The sequence below is a fragment of the Ahaetulla prasina genome, chromosome 4 (genome assembly GCF_028640845.1).
Source record: "Ahaetulla prasina isolate Xishuangbanna chromosome 4, ASM2864084v1, whole genome shotgun sequence".
In the NCBI taxonomy this organism is placed as follows: domain Eukaryota; kingdom Metazoa; phylum Chordata; class Lepidosauria; order Squamata; family Colubridae; genus Ahaetulla; species Ahaetulla prasina.
This window is the reverse complement of record NC_080542.1, coordinates 114,001,283-114,022,682: the sequence shown is the minus strand read 5'-3', so window position 1 is coordinate 114,022,682 and position 21,400 is coordinate 114,001,283.

Below are 21,400 nucleotides of genomic sequence, written 5' to 3'. Positions count from 1 at the left end.
ATATTTAGTAAGTATATACAGTTGGTGGAAGATGTTCTCACAATTTTCAGAGCCTTTGTCAAGGTTATCTAAAAGAAAAATTAATTAAAGCTTAATTGGAGCAGCTAAGCCTCTTTGCTGCTCCAATCAAATTCATTCATAAATGTTGAAATTTTGTTTATTCACTTTCTGTATCCCATCTTCTTATTTCCTGACATTAAACACAAGTAATGAAATTCTGTGTTAATCTTGTTTTCCTGGTCATTCTCCACTGATAAGAACTTGACACCTATTTAGGAGATTCTGAGAAATGCAGGCCTCTGAAGGCAGTCCATTTTCTTTGCTGTTTCAGTTTCCTGAGATACAGAGATGTACATGCATGACTACACAGGAGAAGAATAGAACAGAATAGAATAGAATTTTTATTGGACACATAAGGAATTTGTCTTGGTGCATATGCTCTCAGTGTACATAAAAGAAAAGATACCTTCGTCAAGGTAGAACACTTACAACACTTAATGATAGTCATAGGGTACAAATAAGCAATCAGGAAACAATATCAGTATAAATTGTAAGTATACAAGCAACAAAGTTACAGTCATAAGTGGAAGGAGATGGGTGATGAGAAAGATGAGAAGATTAATAGTAGTGCAGATTTAGTAAATAGTTTGACACTGTGGAGGGAATTATTTGTTTAGCAGAGTGATGGCGTTTGGGAAAAAACTCTTCTTGTGTCTAGTTGTTCTGGTGTGCAGTGCTCTATAGCGTCATGTGAGGGTACGAGTTGAAACAGTTTATATCCAGGATGTGAGGGGTCTGTAAATATTGTCACAGCCCTTTTTTTGACTCGTGCATTATACAGGTCCACAGTGGAAGGCAGGTTGGTAGTAATTGTTTTTTCTGCAGTTCTAATTATTCTCTGAAGTCTGTGTCTGTCTTGTTGGGTTGAAGAACCAAACCAGACAGTTATAGAGGTGCAGATGACAGACTCAATAATTCCTCTGTAGAACTGTATCAGCAGCTCCTTGGGCAGTTTGAGCTTTCTGAGTTGGCACAGAAAGAACATTCTTTGTTGTTCTTTTTTGATGATGTTTTTGATGTTAGCTGTCCATTTTAGATCTTGCGATATGGTAGAACCTAGAAATTTGAAGGTTTCTACTGTTGATACTGTGTTGTCTAGTATTGTGAGACATGGAAGTATGGTAGCGTTTCTCCTAAAGTCTACCACTATTTCTATGGTTTTGAATGTGTTCGGTCCCAGATTGTTCTGGTCGCACCACGAGGCTAGTCGTTCAACCTTCCATCTGTATGCGGATTCATCATTGTCTCGAATGAGACCGATCACTGTTGTGTCATCTGCAAACTTCAGTAGTTTGACAGATGGATCGTTGGAGATGCAGTCATTGGTATACAGAGAGAAAAGAAGTGGAGAGAGTACACAGCCTTGGGGGGGGGGGCTGTGCTAATTGTTCAGGTATCTGGAGTGAAAAGTGGGCAGAAATGGATGGTGAAGTGAAAACTGTGTCAATACAGATATTTTTTAAGTGTTCCATTAAGGGGAGAGGAGAATTCTTATTGGGAAGGAAGGAAAAATGCTTTAATTGATAGAAAATAAGTAATGAAAGTAATGAGAACTGCAGATAATTTCTAGTACTTCAGATGTGGCAGATGGCTGAAAGGCAGAGAAAGGATTGCCCATACATATTATATATCATTTATTTATTTTTTATTATATTATTTAGTTGCTGTACAACTAAAAGGCAAAATAAGATTTTTTTCTACCAGTAGCTTTTGGTTGGATTTGTTTGTTCATAGAAAAGCTACAAAGAAGAACAGATGATTCATTGCTATAAAGGAGCCCCATAAGCAATGAAAGAAGACAACTACATACAATTGTATTGGGGGTTTGTTTGTGTGTTTATTTATTTTCTATAAATGAAACATGATGGAAAAGGCACATTGAATATTGCTGGGAGCTTGTTCCTGAGAGCAGAACACAATTTGCTTTGGTACCAAGAAAAGTATAGAAGTATAACTATAAAGTTGGATTGCTTGTTATGTAAAGGATCTTTATTTTTAAAGGTCTTACTTAGAGTTTTAGCAAACTGAAGCCAGACTGTGATATTTAAACAGTGGATGAAATAGACAATTGTGCTTTGATAAAATTGATACTATTTGAGGTCCCTCTAACCCTCTATAAGTAAGTCAAAATCAATATTTATTCACCTGTGATGTAAAGGTAGCTGGATGAATAGAAACTTCCATAAATTTAGGATTATGAGTCAGCAAACATTTCAGATGCTCTTTTCAGATGCTGTTTGATTAATTTATCAAAAGGTGAAAGTTTTTGTCTTTCTAGAATTAATTTGTAGACTTTGCTTGCCCTTAATTATGTCTGCCTGACTGACTGACTATATCTATCTATCTATCTATCTATCTATCTATCTATCTATCTATCTATCTATCTATCTATCTATCTATCTATCTATCTATCTATCACAATAAGGGGCATGCATAAGAGCACAAAAGTGCCTACTGTTCCTGTCCTATTGTTCCCTTTATTATATCAAATTAATATAGCTGTTGCATACTTTTACTTATATATATATATATATTCTTCATGATATGTTTTTTTTTACTTATGACAATGTTTGTGTATACTGTTGTGACAAAATTAAATTAAAAAAAAAAACAACTACAACAATAACAACTACAACAACAACAACAGAGTTGGAAGGGACCTTAGAGGTCTTCTAGTTCAACCCTCTGCCCAGGCAAGAAACCCTACACCATTTCAGACAAATGGTTATCCAACATTTTCTAAAAAATTTCCAGTGTTGGAGCATTCACAACTTCTGCAGGGAAGTTATTCCACTGATTAATTGTTCTAACTGTCAGGAAATTTCTCCTTAGTTCTAAGCTGCTTCTCTCCTTGATTAGTTTCCACCCATTGCTTCTTGTTCTACCCTCAGGTGCGTTGGAGAATAATTTGACTCCCTCTTCTTTGTGGCAACCCCTGAGATATTGGAACACTGCTATCATGTCTCCCCCAGTCCTTCCTTTCATTAAACTAGATATACCGAGTTCCTGCAACTGTTCTTCATATGTTTTAGCCTCCAGTCCCCTAATCATCTTTGTTGCTCTTCTCTGCACTCTTTCTAGAGTCTCAACATCTTTTTTACATCATGGTGACCAAAACTGAATGCAATATTCCAAGAGTGGCCTTACCAAGGCATTATAAAGTGGTATTAATGCTTCATGTGTTCTTGATTCTATCCCTCTGTTTATGCAGCCCAGAACTGTGTTGGCTTTTTTGGCAGCTGCTGCACACTGCTGGCTCATATCTAAATGGTTGTCCACCAGGACTCCAAGATCCCTCTTACAGTTACTACTATTGAGCAAGGTACCACCTATACGGTATCTGTGCATTTTGGGTTTTTTGCCTAAATGTAGAACCTTAGTTTTTTCACTGTTGAATTTCATTTTGTTAGATAGGGCCCAATGTTCAAGTCTGTAAAGATCCTTCTGTATCTTGAGCCTATCTTCTGGAGTGTTGGCTATTCCTGCCAGCTTGGTGTCATGTGCAAATTTGATGAGTTCCCCATCTATCCCCTTGTCCAAGTCATGGATGAAGATGTTGAAGAGTACTGGGCCTAAAAGAAGAGCCTTGGGGTACTCCACTGCATACTCCCTCCATGTGGATGTAGTTCTATTGAGGACTACATGTTGAGTGCAGTTGGTCAGCCAGTTACAAATCCATCTGGTGGTGATGCTGTCTAACCCACATTTTTCTACTTTATCTTGTAGTAGGTTATGGTCTACTTTATCAAATGCTTTCCTGAAGTCCAAGTAAATTATATAGACAGCATTCCTCTGGTCCACTGATTTTGTCACTTTGTCAAAGAATACAATAAGATTAGTCTGGCATGATCTGTTTTTGACAAACCCATGTTGGCTTTTGGTTATTACTTTGTTTGCTTCTAGGTGTTCGGTGATTCATTGTTTATCTTTTCCAGAATCTTCCCTGGTATCGAGGTCAGGCTGATAGGTCTGTAGTTTCCTGGATCTGTTTTTTTCCCCTTTTTTGAAGATGGGAACTACATCAGCTCTTTTCCAGTCTTCTGGCAGTTCCCCTGTGTTCCAGGATCTTTGAAAGATATAGTTCAGTGGTTCTGAGATCTCATCTGCCAGTTCCTTCAAGAACATTGGGGTATAATCCGTCCGGTCCTGGTGATTTGAACTCATTTAGGGTAGAGAGGTGTTCACTTACCATTTTTTTCCTATTTTAACTTGTGTTCCTAATCTGTTTTTTGTGGTGCTGTTTTTGATAGGTTGGATTGTTTTTTCCTTTTGTGTAAAGACAGATGCAAAAAATGAGTTAAGTAGATCTGCTTTCTCCCTGTTGCTTGTCACCTTCTTGCCACTTTCTCCCAGCAATGGGCCAATTGTTTCCTTGACTTTTTTCTTGTTTTTAACATGATGGAAGAAGCTTTTTTTGTTATTTTTTTACTTTTGTCGCTAGCCTTTGTTCATTGTGAGCCTTAGCTTTCTTCACTTCATCTTTACAGGCTCGGGCTATTTGCTGATATTCTGCCTTAGTTATTTGCCCTTCTTTCCACTTTTTATACTTTATCTATATCTAAATCTATATATTTATCAATCTATTATTTTTCTATCCATCCATCCATCCATAATTATTATCTTTAACCAGTACAAAATAAACCATGATAGAATAAGAACACAATATTGCTGAAATAATATTAGCATGCACCAAATAAAAATCTGAGCCCATTGCTTATTGCTGGAACAAATTCTGAAGAATCAACTCTTGATAGACTCTTGACTCTTCAAGCTGCAATTCAAACTATGGTTACTTTAATGTAATTGAATTTGTACCTAAAAATAACAAAAGAGAGGAAGAGACATTACGTAGGTTAGTTCTTCCTCATCATAAGTACTCATGGTCAAGAGGTACCTCATAGTTAAGAGGTAGCACTGATCATAAGAGAATGCACAATGTACTGCTAAAAAAAAATCAATAAATAATGTTTTATCTTGCATGAATGGAAAATAAATCAATAAATGTCTCGACCTTCCCTCTTCTAATAAAACCAGTTCACCATTGACATATTATGATACTTGCCTCTGATTCTGTATGCTGATGATAAACATTGCAGTAAGTTAACATAAAACCTTATGCTGCCTCACAATAGCTAAGGTTTGGGGCAGGTTGAAAATAATTTTAAAACCCAGTAGATAATATTAAATTGATAGTAATTATCTAAAATTTCTTCATTGTTTTGTTACTTTTCATACTCCAAGGATAATAAGGCATTAGATTAAAATCTATGTCAGGGATGTCAAACTCAAAAGCAAAACAAAACAAAAGGAAAAATATTTCCACTTTTGCATTTAAGCATCCAAGAAAGGACAGGAAAGGAGAAAGGGAAAGAAAAAGATGGGAAGATGGGAAGAGAGCAAGGAAGAAAAAAGAAGGAAAGGAAGGAAGGAAGACAAAAGGAGACTTAAGAATGAAGGAAAGAGAAGAAAAGGGAGAGAGGGAGAGAGAGAGGGAGGGAGGGAGGGAGGGAGGGAGGAAGGAAGGAAGGAAGGAAGGAAAGAAGGAAGGAAATTATAATGAGATGGAGGGAGGATCTGAGGGAAGTTCTGCCTTAGCACTTGGACATCACAGGTGCCCCTGACATGAGTGATATCGAGCTGGCCATGTCACCCAGGCCACCCCCCACCCCCAAGATCAAACACAACCCTAATGCGGCTTTCAATGGAATCGAGTTCGACACCCCTTATCTATATGAACGTAGTATAGAATTTATATTCTATACTATTTGGATGATAACAAAAAGGTAATGTGTACTAATCCCATTGGAAAGAAGTTTAGTTTAAGCCAGTTGTTGACCAATAAAAGCCAAGCTCTGTATTCAGTCCTAATTAGCTCTGCATTCAGATACAACCTAGAAGATCTTTGTGTGAACCCTTTCTAGATTATTAAAATTATAATGAGAACCATTTTAAGAACATATGGCACTTGGAATAGAACTTTAGCCACAAAAACACTGATTGCCACTAAGATTTAATATCTATCTTTTATTAGTGACATATTCTTTTTGGGTCCTATACAGAAGTAGTATTCAGCAGGTTCTGAACAGTTCTGGAGAACCGGGAGCGGAAATTTTGAGTAGTTTGGAGAATCTATTCTCTGCCTCCCGAGTCCCAGCTGATTGGGAGGAGATGGGGATTTTACAGTATCCTTCCCCTGCCATGCCCACCAAGCCACACCCACCAAGCCAAGCCACATCCGCCAAGCCATGCCCACAGAACTGGTAGTAAAAAAATTTGAATCTCACCACTGGTCCTATATGAACTTACTGCATAAAAAATGATTCCCACGGATTTTTAACTGGACCTGGCCTAACATTCCCATCTATTTATTTTGGAGCAAATGGACTTTGGAGCAAAAATTACTCCTATTATAATTAATGGATAGGTACTCCTTTCTACATTAGCTAATCAAGACCCAGAACACTCTTCCCATCCATTTAAAAATATGGGACAAGAGTCCTCATTTATCAGCATAAAGTAAGTCTGTATTAGGGTTGAAATTACAGCCTATTGAAACAATGCATAAATGAATTAATGTTAAATTTAAATAATGATATATTATATAAGATGACATTATTTTGTTCATCATAAGATCCTTCATAGGTTAGGCTCTTTTTGCCTTACTCACTCTATATACCCTATGCCAACACCAAGGTTACCCTAATATATATGATTTATTTGATCTCAAAACATTGTGACTGCATAAAACAAGAGAATCAAAGGACAAAAGAAAGAAAATTGAAAATTGAATTGTCCACAACTTAAAATTAGGATATTTATTGCAGCCATATAAGGAATAAGATAGCCAGGTATAGTTTCTTAGTGGACATTTCCTTATTATTTCTTTCTTTCTTTTTCTATGTTTGTGTGCATTTGTGTGTTCTCCTAGTTTTGTTTTTAGTATGTTTTATTACTTAAAACTATTTTGATAGTAATAAGAAAACCTTTAAAAATAAAATAGATAGATAAAGATTTCAGGATCATATGCACAATTTCTCTAAAGGTAGGATATTGGGAACAAAGAATAATAATCACTAGTTGTCAAGACAATCCTGCTGTTCTGGGTTAGATGGATTTTTGTCTGATGATCAGAATAACCAAAGCACTTCTTAGGTTCTTATGATTAAACAACAATACTAAAATTAACTATGCTATAATTTTCATTATTAAAATACCATTTTGACACTTTCATAATAGAGACACTGTGCTACTGTAAAAACCAATAAAGTTACACTGCAATTATTCATTATTTCAGGTTCTGTAGGGAAAGAGTGTTTATCTAAGAAAAATTCTGAAAGGTGAATGAGAAAGCTATGCAAGTTATAATAAAAAGAAATAAAAAACTAAAATAAGAAACATGCACTATGGTCATAAACCTAATTTTTTCTTCTTTGATGTGATCTGACATATAAGGTCCATATTTGCTTTGAATATTTAATATATGAAATCATCATCTCACAGAAAGAACAACTTCATTTTATAACAGCTCTTTACATTGTGGGTGCAGGGCTGGAAAATGAAGAAAAAATGAAGAAAGCAATAGGAAGCTATTTCCATATTAAGCCAAGAAAGTTTTAAGTTGGTTACCTAACGTTAAGTTTGCCTTGATGATCAGGACATTTATATAAATTTCGCTGTGTAAGTAAGTGTACTATAAGATCCTATAGGATATTCATGATTAGAAAAGATTATTCAAAAGAAATCTTGCAATTATATTTTCTTTCATCGGAAAGAATAAACATTATGGGATTTTTTGTATGGGCAAATGCTATTGTAAAGCCCTCTGATGTAATATAGCAGATTATTACAATTCATTTACATTAATATATAAACGGCGTATACTGAAATAACTTGTACTTTATTAACAGAATTCAGTATCAATACCACACAACAATAATTATCATTTAAATCCAACAATTCTCCCAGTGCTAGACAAATGCTATTTATGGTTTCTTTTCCTTAGTATCAAAATCTATATGACTGGCTATTTTAATAGCCCTCCATAGTGCTTTTAGGTTTGGTAGAGTGAGAGGATACTTTGGAGAAAAGGTAAGTAAGTCCCAGCAGCAGCATCTTTGCACTAAATTTTGTTTTCCACTGCAGATGCTACATCAACCTACTGTTGTTAGGCAAACTATCCATTACACCAAGGAGATCCAACAACTAGTGCTGAGAATATTGTTATATCTGGTACTGGGAACAAACTGAATTTAGTATGGGGACACTTTGCTTCTGCCAAAATAAATTCTTAAACTAAACTGGCAGCAGGAAGAGATGCAGTTACTTTAAGGAGTTACTAACAGGTTCATGACTGTCTCAAAGGTGCTTTTTCTAGAGGCAACTGGACTTTCTGGTTTTTCTTTAAAGACATTTCGCTTCTCATCCAAGAAGCTTCTTCAACTCTGACTGGATGGTGGGGAATGGAAGGATTTATAGTCGCTGCAGACAGCTGGTCATTTGCATTCTTTTAGCAGGCTGTTAAGGTCACCTGGAGGTTTATCTGTGTCATCAGAGTCACCTAAGTGGTGCAAACTGGTGTGGAGCCTTCTTGGAACTGTTGAAAGGACTGTGTTGTAGCTTGCAGGTAGATGATGTTGTATCCCTCCTCCTCCTCTGTTGAAAGAGGGCTGTTCAATTTTGACTTAAATGACCTCTTTGACCCCTCTTTCAAGGAGGCCATCTATGTCAAGAAGTATAAATCCTTCCATTCCCCACCATCCAGTCAGAGCTGAAGAAGTTTCTTCGATGAGAAGCAAAATATCTTCAAAGAAAAACAAGAAAGTCCAGTTGCCTCTAGAAAAAAACATCTTTGGGACGACCATAATCTGAATGACTGAGAATCTCCATAGACAATAGGTACCCGAGTACCCTCACTTGCTCTTAACCATTTTTTCTCTCCAACAATCTGCACAGCCCTATGATATATTTTTTCAAAACAGAAAGACCTGGTGTCTTCTTTCTGAGTTCTATTAATTCTATTAATACAATTACTGTTTTATTAACAGTACTTTATTAAAGTAGTTTTATAAAACTACTTTATAAAATATTTTTATTTCTTTAATAAATTTAAATTACTATATTTAATAAATAATTTTAATTTAATAAGTAAATGTAATTCTATTGTCATATCTAATATCATTAATAGTCATGTTGGCAATGACTATTGAAGAATGACAAATATTTCAGTCATTGCAATGGTTCCCCTTAAATCACATCAATAAGCAAAATGTCTTTGTTTGATATAGCTGATGCATGAATGCAAGATTTTCTTCTGGGATGCAAAACATGCATCCTAAAAGTCACACCTAAAAGTTACTTAGCTATTGGTAAGATATGAAGAAGCTGACAAATATTTCTGTGGACTGGTATCAGGTGTTCAACATCAAACATCAAGCAATGCAATTCCATTCAAGTTTGCTCAGAAATAAGCCCTACTGTGCTCAGTGAGGTTTACTTATAGGGATTGCAATTGCATGGGATTGCAATCTTAAATAAAATGATGGAGAACTGCAGGCTAATTTGGTGCTTCTTTACTCAGGAATAATTCCCAATTTTTCAGCAAGATTATTTCCAGATCAATGTAAGAAAGTTTTATCATTACATTAGCATTCTGATAATTATCACATAGTACTCTCCTTGGGATTAAAAAAATAAGATATTCTTTTTCCTTGTTTTGTGTGTATTGCTATGTATTTTTATTTATTTATTGGTGGAAGTATCTGAACAATTGAACATTTAGTTATGTAATAATTTATAGACCAATTTACAGAGAGTTTTTAAAATTTGGTGTGAGTTCTCCATATTTTCCACAAATGATATGGAAATTTTCTACTTGTTTCATTAATTTGGAATTCACATGTCATAAAATTATTATAGAAGTGATGCAAATTATATAACTTGCCTCTAATAGGTATCTTCTATTCTAATAAATATCTGAGGAGTATTTTTTGGTAACCATTATTTTTTCCCCACATTATTCCCCAATAATGGTTCCCCAACCATTATTTTATATTCAAGAAAATAATCTGGCATCTTTCTCCTGTTCCTGGTTTATATAATCTATGAACTATTCCCATGGGAGAAAAAAAATCCCAAAATAAAATTTTTGTATTCCTTGAAAATAATTTGTTTAAATATTCTTACATAATTAATTGCTTGGATTACTGTGTAGTATTATACTATAGCAACCAAATTTAGCTGTGGAAGATGAATAAAAAGAAGTGTCTAATTGGAATTGCAGAATTATATTATTTTTAATTATATATAAATGTAAAATCAGGTTTTGTCCTAATCTGTATACTCTCCCTAGGAATTAGAAAAAGATGCAGCACCATTTCCTTGAGATATAGCTCATGCAGTTACAGTCTGGGATTGATGTCTTCACCATTTTTATTCACTTTTGTTGATCAAATGTGATTATGTGAACAAGGACAATCCTTATAGAAGAAAAGTAAGTACTTACTCTAATGGTCTTTTCTTTTTTGTGTCAGCTAATTTTGGACTTTGGAACCCCAACTGAAGACACATTAGAATGACATATAAGGTCTAATGAGATGACCATTAGTATGTCAGATTTGATTATTGATATAATGTCAATTATATCATTGTATAACATTATATTGTAGTTTTATGACTTGAGATGGCTCCAGTTACCAAAATAGCAGGGGATAACTGGCTTTTCCACAGCCTCCTCAGAAACAGAAGATTATGAGCAATTAAAATGTTGGTTGGAGCCAATTCAATCAATATAGTTAAACCACAGAGGTTAACTTTCTAAAGGAAACAAAGAATAACAAACCTTTATGTGAAAACAATAAATTCAGGACTCCAGCCTAAAAGCTTCTTTATGCGTCAAAGACAACTGGACCAGATATTGCCATAGCCCCAAGAATACTGCAGTTTAAAAAATATATATTTAACCCAAAAGGACTGGAGTGCAATGAAGAAGCTGAGCAAGTATCTCAGTGGCACTACTGATGTAAAACTGCCAGTAAGCAGCATTCCTGAACTAATTGAAAACATGGATGCAGGTTAGGTCAAAGATATTATCAGTCTAAATGCAGTGGGCACCTGCATTTTTAATGTGGTATAGCAATCGGCTGGACTAGCAGAAAGCAGGCTGCCATCTTCCACTGAGCTGAGTACATTTCAGCTAGTGAAGTCAGTCATGTGAACTTACAAATTTGGAGAGTATAGTGCATCTTTAACATGCAAAGCGGTTATCTCTTGATCAATCAGTGAATACAATCTCTCCAATTTCTTGAGAACTTGTTTGCTTTCTGTTTGCTATTATGATATAACCTTTTATATAACTTTTTAAGTATGTCAAAAACAACAAGAAAATATTTATTTTTGAGATTAAACATATTGGAGCACTTGATATAATGTGAAATAGATATTAACCCAAGTTGTGCCTGAAAAAATCTTTTTCAATTCTCAGTTCAAGAAGCACATTATAGAAGAGAAATGGCAGATGAAGAATTTCAGTTCAGAAAGCATATTGTGATGGGTCTCTTAGGCCCTGGCTTGGGTGACAAGGAACAGCGGGTTTGTGAGACATCTGAGAGGGACTATGGAGAACACCAGGGGGACATGAAAAGCTCTGTGGCAGAATCAGAGGGTCAAAGCAAAACTGTGCCAGGAACATTGAGGGAATCCAAGAAAGAGCGGCCAGATGAATAGACAGCTGTGTAGATTGGAGGAGAGGTTCAGCTGCAGCTGAAGAGTGCAAACAAGGAGTTGCCATCCCCTCCTGACCCCAGGTCACACAGAACTGAGCAATGGAAGTCAGTGAGGTTACTTGCAAAGAGGCAGTCTCATCCCTCCTCATGAGGCACAATGGTTGGTGCCTACTTATCTCAGGGCTTGGAATCTGGTGATTGTTGGAGGCAACTATTCGTAATCCATCCATCTGGGAATGTTCATCACTCGTTGCCTTGAACTCAGTGCCTTGCACACATTGAAGTCAAGTTGCCTTCATTGTTCCTTGAAACTTCAGGAGTTATGTTGCCTTCATTGTGCCTTGAATCCATAGAAACCAAGTTGCCTTCCCTGTGCCTGGAGTCCGAAGAATTGTGGTTGCTTTTGTTGAATTTGCTATCAGCAACATCCTGGTTGGAGTTCTCCTTGTTGGCAGTTTTAAATTTCTGGGCATTTATATCTCAATGGACCTCTCATGGACTATGAACGTTAACATGCTTGTGAAGAAGGCACAGAAGAGGCTGTACTTCCTGAGAACGCTCAGGAAGATAAATCTATCTCTACTTCTGTCCTACTATCACAGCACCATTGAGAGTGTCCTGACGTACAGCATTTTTGAATGATATGGGAGCAGCTCTGTAGCAGACAAAAAGGCTCTACAGAGAATCATTAAAACTGCCAGAAGATCATTGGGCTCCAATGATACCAACCCTGGATGACATCTTTGCATCTCGCTGTTTGAGGAAGTTGCATAGCATTCCCAGAGACTCTTCCCATCCTGCTTACAATCTTTTTGGACTGTTGCCTTCTGGCAGAAGATACAGAATAATTAAAACTCGGACCACATGTTTTCTGAATAGTTTTTATCCCAGAGCTATAATTGCACTCAGCAATGAACGAAAGGGCCACCATCAGCGAGCTGTTGTATGTTTTGATTTTCGACAACTGTGATATCTGGTGTTTGTGTTCCAAGTGTGATCCGTCTGTATTCGAAAGTCCCACAAGATCTTTACCTTCTCATTTTCTATCACTTTTTACACTTTATATTTCCCATGACTTTTTGGATACAGGTAAGTTGTATTTTTTACATAATGACCAGTGGACAATAAAGTTGTTGTTGCTGCTGTTACTGTTCTTCTTCTTCTTGTTGTTGTCATTGAATGTTGTCATCCTGCCTGTAGTCTCTTGATTCCTCTTGCTGTTGCCCTGCCCAGAGTTCTTAGTTCACCTTGCTGGTGTTGCCCTTGTGCCCTAATCACAGAAAAGATGATGGTTTTCACTGCTTTTCCACCTCTTCTCTGTGAGAGCTCCTCAAATATTGGAAGACTACTATCATGTCACCCTTAGTCTTTCTATCATGTCAACCCTACTCCTTATCTTTGTTAGACTAGACATACCCATTTTCCACAATGGTTCATAAAAATGTTTAATCTCCAAGCCCCTAATCATCTTTGTTGCTCTTCTCTGCATTCTTTCTAGAGTCTTGACATCTTTTTAGTATGGTGGTAACTAGAAACAGACAGAGTATTCCAAGTCTTACCAAAGTAGTATAAAGCAGTATTAACATATTATATCATACTGATACTATCCCTTTATTGATGCAGCCTTGGGTTTTTTTTGACAGCACCAGCATCCTGCTCGCTCATACTTATTGGCTCACATAATCTAGATCAGAAGTCACCAACCAGTGGTCCATGGACCACTGGTGGTCCACAAGAAAATTTTGTGGTGGTCCACAAGAAAATTTTGGGGTCCGCAACGCACCCAGGTGGAGGAGCTACTCCGGGATGACCAATGGCCAGTCCTGTGACTAGAGCTCTGGAATATGGGACCAGCCAGGCAGCTTGTGGTGGGGCTGGAAATCACCACTGTAGAGGGAGGTACGTGAAACTTGCAACTTTGCAGGTAGTGAACCAAGGAGTAGAGCAGCCCTCACCAGTTGGAACAAGGTAATGGTGCTGTTGCTGCAAGGGGGGGTGGCGGCGCAGGCAGGTCAAAGTAAAGGGTGTGGGCAACCTGTGGCTCTTCCATCCTCCTGCTGTGGCTTCCTGTTGGATGATCCCACCACTGGCTGTCCCCGCCCCTCGTCCTCCCCAGTCACTCTAAGGTGGGTTGGTAAAGGAATATGAGAATCAAACAGACAGGTATCAAGCATTAGGCCTTAGAGACATCTTTGGTCAAGCAAATAAAAAGCCTTGTCAGCTGTAACAGATAAGCAGCTGCCTCTAGTGGACCATATACCACCCAGAAATATGCTGAGCTCAGATAACCACATCCTGCTGCTGTTGCAGTTATTATGCTTTGCCATAAAACGATTGTTTTACTCGCAACGGGACCACTAGAGTAGGAGACCTGATATGTCTTGGTTCCTGGGATATAACCTATACTAGGTGGCAATCACCAGGTAACGTGTCACAGCCTGACAAATTCAATACCACCCTTCTGTCCTACCTCAATACATCTGACCCGTCTAATATATGGAGAGCCCCAGAAAATATATATTGGATTTGTGGAAGGCTGGCTTATGAACAGCTTCCCTTTAATTGGTCAGGCTCGTGTATTCTAGGCTGGATTAAGCCATCGTTTTTCCTTTTACCCATTCAAGCGAGACAAGTATTGGGGATACCAGTATATGAACATCTGGGAAAAAGGACTGAAAGAGGCTTATTCCCAGCTTACAAAATGGATGGAACACACCCTGATTCACCATTTTCGTCCTTCCCATGTAACAATCTAGCAGAATATGAGGAAAAGGACACATCCGATTTGCAAATCTGGACCAATGAGAGAATTGTATGTACCTATGGCAGGGCAACATGGGCCGAAGATGGATCCTGGGGCTACCGGACTCCCGTCTATTTGTTAAACCGTCTCATACGATTGCAGGCGATCTTAGACATGGCTGGCATAAGAATCAGCACTGCCCTCAATGTGCTATCAGATACCACAGATAGATTAAGAACAGCGGTATACCAAAATAGACTAGCCTTGGACTACATTCTAGCCAAAGAAGGAGGAGTATGTGGTAAATTCAATCTGTGTAACTGTTGTCTGCAAATCAATGAAACAGGTACAGTAATCAAGCAGTTAACCACTGAGCTAAGGCAGCTTACATATAACCCAGACCAGGTATGGCACAAAGGAGTAAATCTCAAAGAGATCTTCGGTAGTTGGTTCCCGAAATTACCTGGCTTACAGGCAATCATGGCCCTCATAGGCCTTATTGCAGCTGGTTGTGTCCTCATTCCTTGTGTACTACCAATCTTTGTGCGCACTATATCCAACAGCTTGTCTTTGATAGCCAAAAGAAACGCTACAGCTCAGGTTATGGCCATGTGGCAGCTAGGACACATGACCTCAGAGGTAAACGATGAAGGGTATGTTACTCTTCTGCCTTGAGATGAGTAACAAAGGGGGGAATAAGGTGGGTTGGTAAAGGAATATGAGAATCAAACAGACAGGTATCAAGCATTAGGCCTTAGAGACATCTTTGGTCAAGCAAATAAAAAGCCTTGTCAGCTGTAACAGATAAGCAGCTGTCTCTGGTGGACCATATACCACCCAGAAATATGCTGAGCTCAGATAACCACATCCTGCTGCTGTTGCAGATATTATGCTTTGCCATAACAGTAAACTTGTTTGTGTGACCCCCTGATATGATATCGGTTCCCCATTTCTGTTATTCCTGGAACTATGCCCATATATGGACTGTAACTTGCTGAGATGACATATTTGCTTCTTGCACGTAGCTATAAGGTATATAAAGCCTGGCTGGAAATCCCCTAACTCGTTCAGACCAACAGCTTTGTTCTGTATTTGAACCTGCGCATATAATAAACCCTTCCTTCCCAGAGGAGCTGGCTTGTGTCCGTCATTTCTACAACAACTCCTCACCTGGCCTGAAAAGGGAAGGGTGGGGGATGGAGATTCGCTCCATATTCCAGAGCAGGAGCAAAGCATCATCTCTTGCTGGGTCTCGTAGGTGTTTCTTCCGACCCTTTTTGATGCTGCGCACACCTCGGTCTCGCTGGAGAATCAGAATGAGAGAGAGAGAGAGAAGAAAAAGGAGAGATGAGAGAGAGAGAGAGACAGACAAGAGGGGAGAGATATGAGACAGAGAGAGAGAGAGAGAGGAGAGAGGAGAGAGAAAGAGGAGAGATGAGAGAGAGAAAAGATAGAGGAGAGAGAGAGAGAGGACAGAGAGAGACAGAGAGGGAGAGGGGAGAGAGGAGAGGAGAGAGAAAGAGGAGAGATGAGAGAGAGAAAAGATAGAGGAGAGAGAGAGAGAGGACAGAGAGAGACAGAGAGAGGGGGGAGAGGGGAGAGAGAGGAGAGGGAAGGGAGAGAGGAGAAAGAGAGGAGAATGAGAGAAAGGAGAGAGGGAGAGACAGGAGAGAGCGGAGAGAGAGAGAGTGGAGAGATGAGAGAGAGATGAGAAAGAAAGAAAGAAAGAGAAGAGGAAGAGAGAGAGGAGATGAGAGACAGGGAAAAGAGAGAGAGAAGAGAGGGAGAGAGAGAGAGAGAGAGATGAGTGAGAGAGAAATGAGCGAGAGACAGAGAGAGAAGAGAGGGAGAGAGAGGAGATGAGAGAGACAGAGGGAGAGAAACACAGAGAGAGAAAGAGAGAGAGAGAGAAGGAAAGAGAGATGAGAAGAGGACAGGGTACAGAGAGAAAGAGAAAGAGAGATGAAAGAGAGAGAAAGAAAGAGAGAGAAATGAGAGTGTTTGACTAAGGTTGCAGAAACAGGTGGCCAAGCTAAGTGCCTGAAGGACCCCATCCCATCACTGGGAGTCCAGCACTCAGTGAGTGGCATGCTGGATTCATATTAGTGGTCAGTGGAATTTAAAATTATGAATTTAGTGGACCCTGAGGTCCGAAAGGTTGGCAATCCCTGATCTAGATGCTTGGATCATTGTGCATTCTTAAACAGCACATCATTAGTCATACCACAAAACACTATGTTTTCCTTAATTTGCCCTAAATCTCTCAGTTCCCTGACATTGATAAATACACTGCTACTTTCATATCCATGAATACAGGCATAGGATTTTCAGTTTTGCGCGTCCCAAGCTCTTTGCTTCTTGCCTCCAAAGTATGTTTGTATTTTGAGAACTCGCCATAATCCAAGGATTTTCAAGAACTTTAAAAAAGTTTGAGGCAAATTGCTTTTGCAACTGCTTACCAAAGACTTTTTTAAAAATCCACAAAAATTCTAGCTGGGAGTCTTGCCTGTCCACCATTACATTGCCGTGTTCTATGGATTTATTTTTGTACTATTTATTCCTGATTTTCCAATAGCTCCAGGATTGGAAATTAGTCTGTGTTCATTTGTTCATTCTATGTACAGTTGTTAAGGAGTACTTGAAAACAACAACAAGAAAACTCACTTCATTCTAAGACACATTTTGAAGAGAAGAGTGAGAAGATGTTCCCTTTAAAAAAAGAGAAAAAATTAATTACAAATAATTACATAAAATTTACAAATTACATCCTTTACATTCCTCCAACAATGCACCCCACAGTGCACCCTCCTCAGCAAAACAAAAGTTCCACATCGCCTGTTATTTGACTTATTGAGGTAAAATGTTACTACCCTATAGAACTAGCATCAATTTTGCTTTCTGATAAAATGTCAAGAAACTTATATTACAGCCTTCCTGTTTTTATATTCTGTCCATCCGCATAAAAGTACAATCTTTTGCAGTAATTTTGCTTCAGTTTGATCTTTGCGGAAACCAACCATTTTAAATGATGCTTTTATTCCTTTTAGCAAGGAGATTGTTTTGCTAAGAGTAGAAAAGCTTTTTGCTTTGGAGGAAAGTTTTAATTGTAGAATGTTGAGGTCAAATACTAAAGGGAGTGGGGAATGATTGGATTACTGTAATTTATTTGATACAGCACTGCCATTCCAAATAGCTTCAATTAGTGCATCAGCAAAAAATGTTGAGGAATATTATTACCTTTATTACTTTAATATATTTTAAATCTTATTCATTTATTATATTCTAATATATAAATTACATTGAATTATATTAACAATGTATATTGCATTTTATTTAAGTCCATTTCTTCTATTCCGTCAGTCATCCAAATCCAGCTTTTGGTCTTTAAAGCATAAAGGTTTTGAAAAGTCAATATCTAAAGAGGGGTTTCTACTCGTACAATCTACAGACACTGTAGGATCTATTGACCAAGTTATTCCTACAGTACAAATAATCCATAACTTGCAACCACAACTAAGACCAAAATTTCCGTTGCTAAGTGAAACAGTTGTTAAGTGAGTCTGGCCCTATTTTGCAACCTTCCTTGCACAGTTGTGAAGTTGTTAAGTTAGAAGCACAACTGTTAAGTAAATCTGGCTTGACCATTAATTTTGCTTGTCAGAAGGCCTCAAAAAGTGATCACATGAAATTGCAAATGTCATAAATACAAACCAGTTGTCAAGCATCCCAATTTTGATCATGGGATCATGGAGATGCTACAATCATACATGTAAATATGAAAAACAGTCATTTGTCACTTTTTTTGGTACTGTTGTAACTGTTGTAACTTCAAACAATCACTAAAGGAATGATTAAGTTACACATTACATAATATGCATTTTATATTATATAAAACAAATAAGATTGGGAACTGTCTTCCAACCCCAGCATGATTTCAATGTTATTATCCATTCACATCACAAGGTTTTGCCCGTTGTAGTTAGCCAAAGCAGAAACATGCCCTGGCATCATGCTTTTCTGCTGTGAACCTATGACATTGCTTTATGGTTTTCTATGTCTACTAGTAACATTTCCTTTTACGATACTATCCAAGCTGCAAGGTATATAAAATTTGTTACTCTTCACCATCCATTTCATCAAAAATAAAGTCTGGTGACTAACAATAGAAAGAACCAAGATGGCATTTACTGGCCATTTCAAGCTAATATGGGCACATCGTATTCCATCCATAGTCAGCCTCATCTGCTGTCTTTCTCTAGCTGTTTTTCTAAATAGATGAATATGGCAGTGCTATCTGCTTCTCTATCAAAATTGTGCAATAACACTAGACTGTATAGACAGCATAACTATAAATGCATAAATGTGAAATAATGAACAATAAATAGCATGATGGGATGACTCTCTCTCTCAGTGCATCCTAACAGAGTGAGGAATCTGAAAGTTAGCCTTTGTTGTCTGTATAAAGGAAAGAAGGAAGGAAGGAAGGAAGGAAGGAAGGAAGGAAGGAAGGAAGGAAGGAAGGAAGGAAGGAAGGGGGAGAGAGAGAGAGAGAGAGAGAGAAAGAGAGAGAGAAAGAAAGAAAGATCCCACGTAAAATGATTTTATTTGCTTGTGATTTACCTCTCTTTATGATTCTTTGTTGCTGTTGCTGTTATTGTTTTTAATCTTACTCAACTTAGGTCCCAACAAAATAAAATATAGGAGGAAAAACACAGGAAAAATCTTAGGGAAAATACTGCAACGATTTGATAGATATGCTTTTTCTGCCAGCTAGTGACGAGAAGAGGAAGAGCAGTAAATCTAAAAGAAACAACTAATTGCTTTGATAACACATGGCGTACACACAATAACAGCACAGCACTATTCAGCAATGAGTCAGGACACAGCAAAGGCAGATTCACAATGGTATTCACAATTTAATGCTGAGTTTTTTTTGTTTTTGCCAAAAGGATGGATGAATAGTATTTCAGTGCAAAAAGTAAGTCAGAATAAAACAGAATCATAAAGTTGGAATGGGCAAATCCCCGTTTAGTGCCACAATCCAGTGATTTTCACTCAGGCTCTTTACTTGATCAGCCTGGGTTTTACTTTCTTACACTTTTAAAATAGTCTCATGATTACATTTTTCTTTTTGTCACATTTTACAAAAAAAAACCCTGCTCTTTCGATCTTCTTTGGGTACCACCATTAGCAGCTGTTGAATAAAAAAAGAGGGGCCTGCAAATTTTAAAATTAAGATTAAATCATAAATAGAAAGTATTTAATCATAAATAAAAGATCACCTCACAGGATTGTTGTTGTGGGTAAAATAAGAAGAAGCGTTAGCTATGCTTGCTGCCTTGAGTTATTTATAAGAATACTGAAGGCAGGATACAAAAAAAAATTAAAAAGGAACAGCCATACTTGTTGAAAACTAACAAGGTATAAAATAGTTTGAGTAAGATGGTATGATTTAAATGGTTCATCAAAGCAAAAGTGTAATAGGAACATAAAAAGCTGCTTTATCCTGACTTGCAAGCTTGATCCAACTGACTCCTGTCTGGAGGTAGCGACTCCCAGCAACTCTTCAGAATTTCAGCCATCTTTTCAGCATAAAACGCAAGAATGGAATTTGTTGCATTCAAAGCTCAAATGCTTTTTTCCTTGCAATAAAAAGTGTTATGTCATCATCTAGGTCGCCAGTGATAATTGTATCGTTTGATACTGATAAGTCCCTGTGAATAAATAAATGTTCCTTAAGAGGCCCAGGTGAGCCCACTGCACTGGGCAAACTACCCATGGGCAAATATCTTCATAAATCTACCAATACCAATAAATGAGAGGAAATTATGGTTTATTTTCAATGAAACACTTCATATGCATTAAGAGCAAAAATGTAAGAAAGAATCTCTCAAACGTCAGCTGTCAATGAAAAACAAAAACTCCTAAAGCACATAAAATTATTACAATAGAACTGATAGTGTCAGCAAGCAGTACAAAAGGGATGAGATTATTTTCCTCTTGACTTAGAAGATGTTATCTCCTAATTGGACTACCTTGTTGATATAATCAATTTTTTGCTGCTAATCATATCCAGATGTATCAAGTGTAAATTACTGTCAATACCACTTTTTCAATTAGCTGCAAAAAAAAGACAAGAGCAATCTATAAATGCTAAAGGAGAAAAGGCCAATTTGGTTTTGTTCAAACCGTTAGGAAATTTTTGGGATGTGTACCTCTAATGAGTAATTCACAGATTAAATTAAATGAATTTCTTTTCCATTTAATACCAAAGGTGATGATTGAAGGTGTGACGTGCAAATATACAGTACAGAAAATTACAACTAGACTGTTTTAGTTTTGCAAACAGACCAAAATTTCTTGAGTCTGAGTGCCCATTAATTGGCAAGGAAATGGGTCATTCAGAAAGTATAATGGCTTTCCATGTATTTGATTATGAGTGTGAGGATAAAAGTTTAAGCTCCCATAAGGGCTTGTTTTCTCTTCTTGTATGATATAAGGAAATTTTAGGTAAACAAACTGCCACTATACTATGCTATCAAATGTTGAGGTATCATTCGGCAGCTCCAGACCTAAGTCCATTAGGAACTTGGATAGCTAATCTAATACCCTGCAATAGCTCCCTCTGGCCGCATTTCTTAGGGTCTATATTCATATGATTTACCATCTAACTCCTTAACTCAATAGGAAAAAACAGCTGGTGGGGGCAGGACTAGGTCCTATTTTGTACGTCACAAAGTAAGTTCCATTTTGATAACTATGGGCTCAGAAATCCTTCCATCTACCTGTGTATGAAACTCATAATACTTTATATATTGGTGAATTTCCAGTTCCTATGAACAGCAAAAATGGTGATTATTGTAAGTAAGAATGGCCA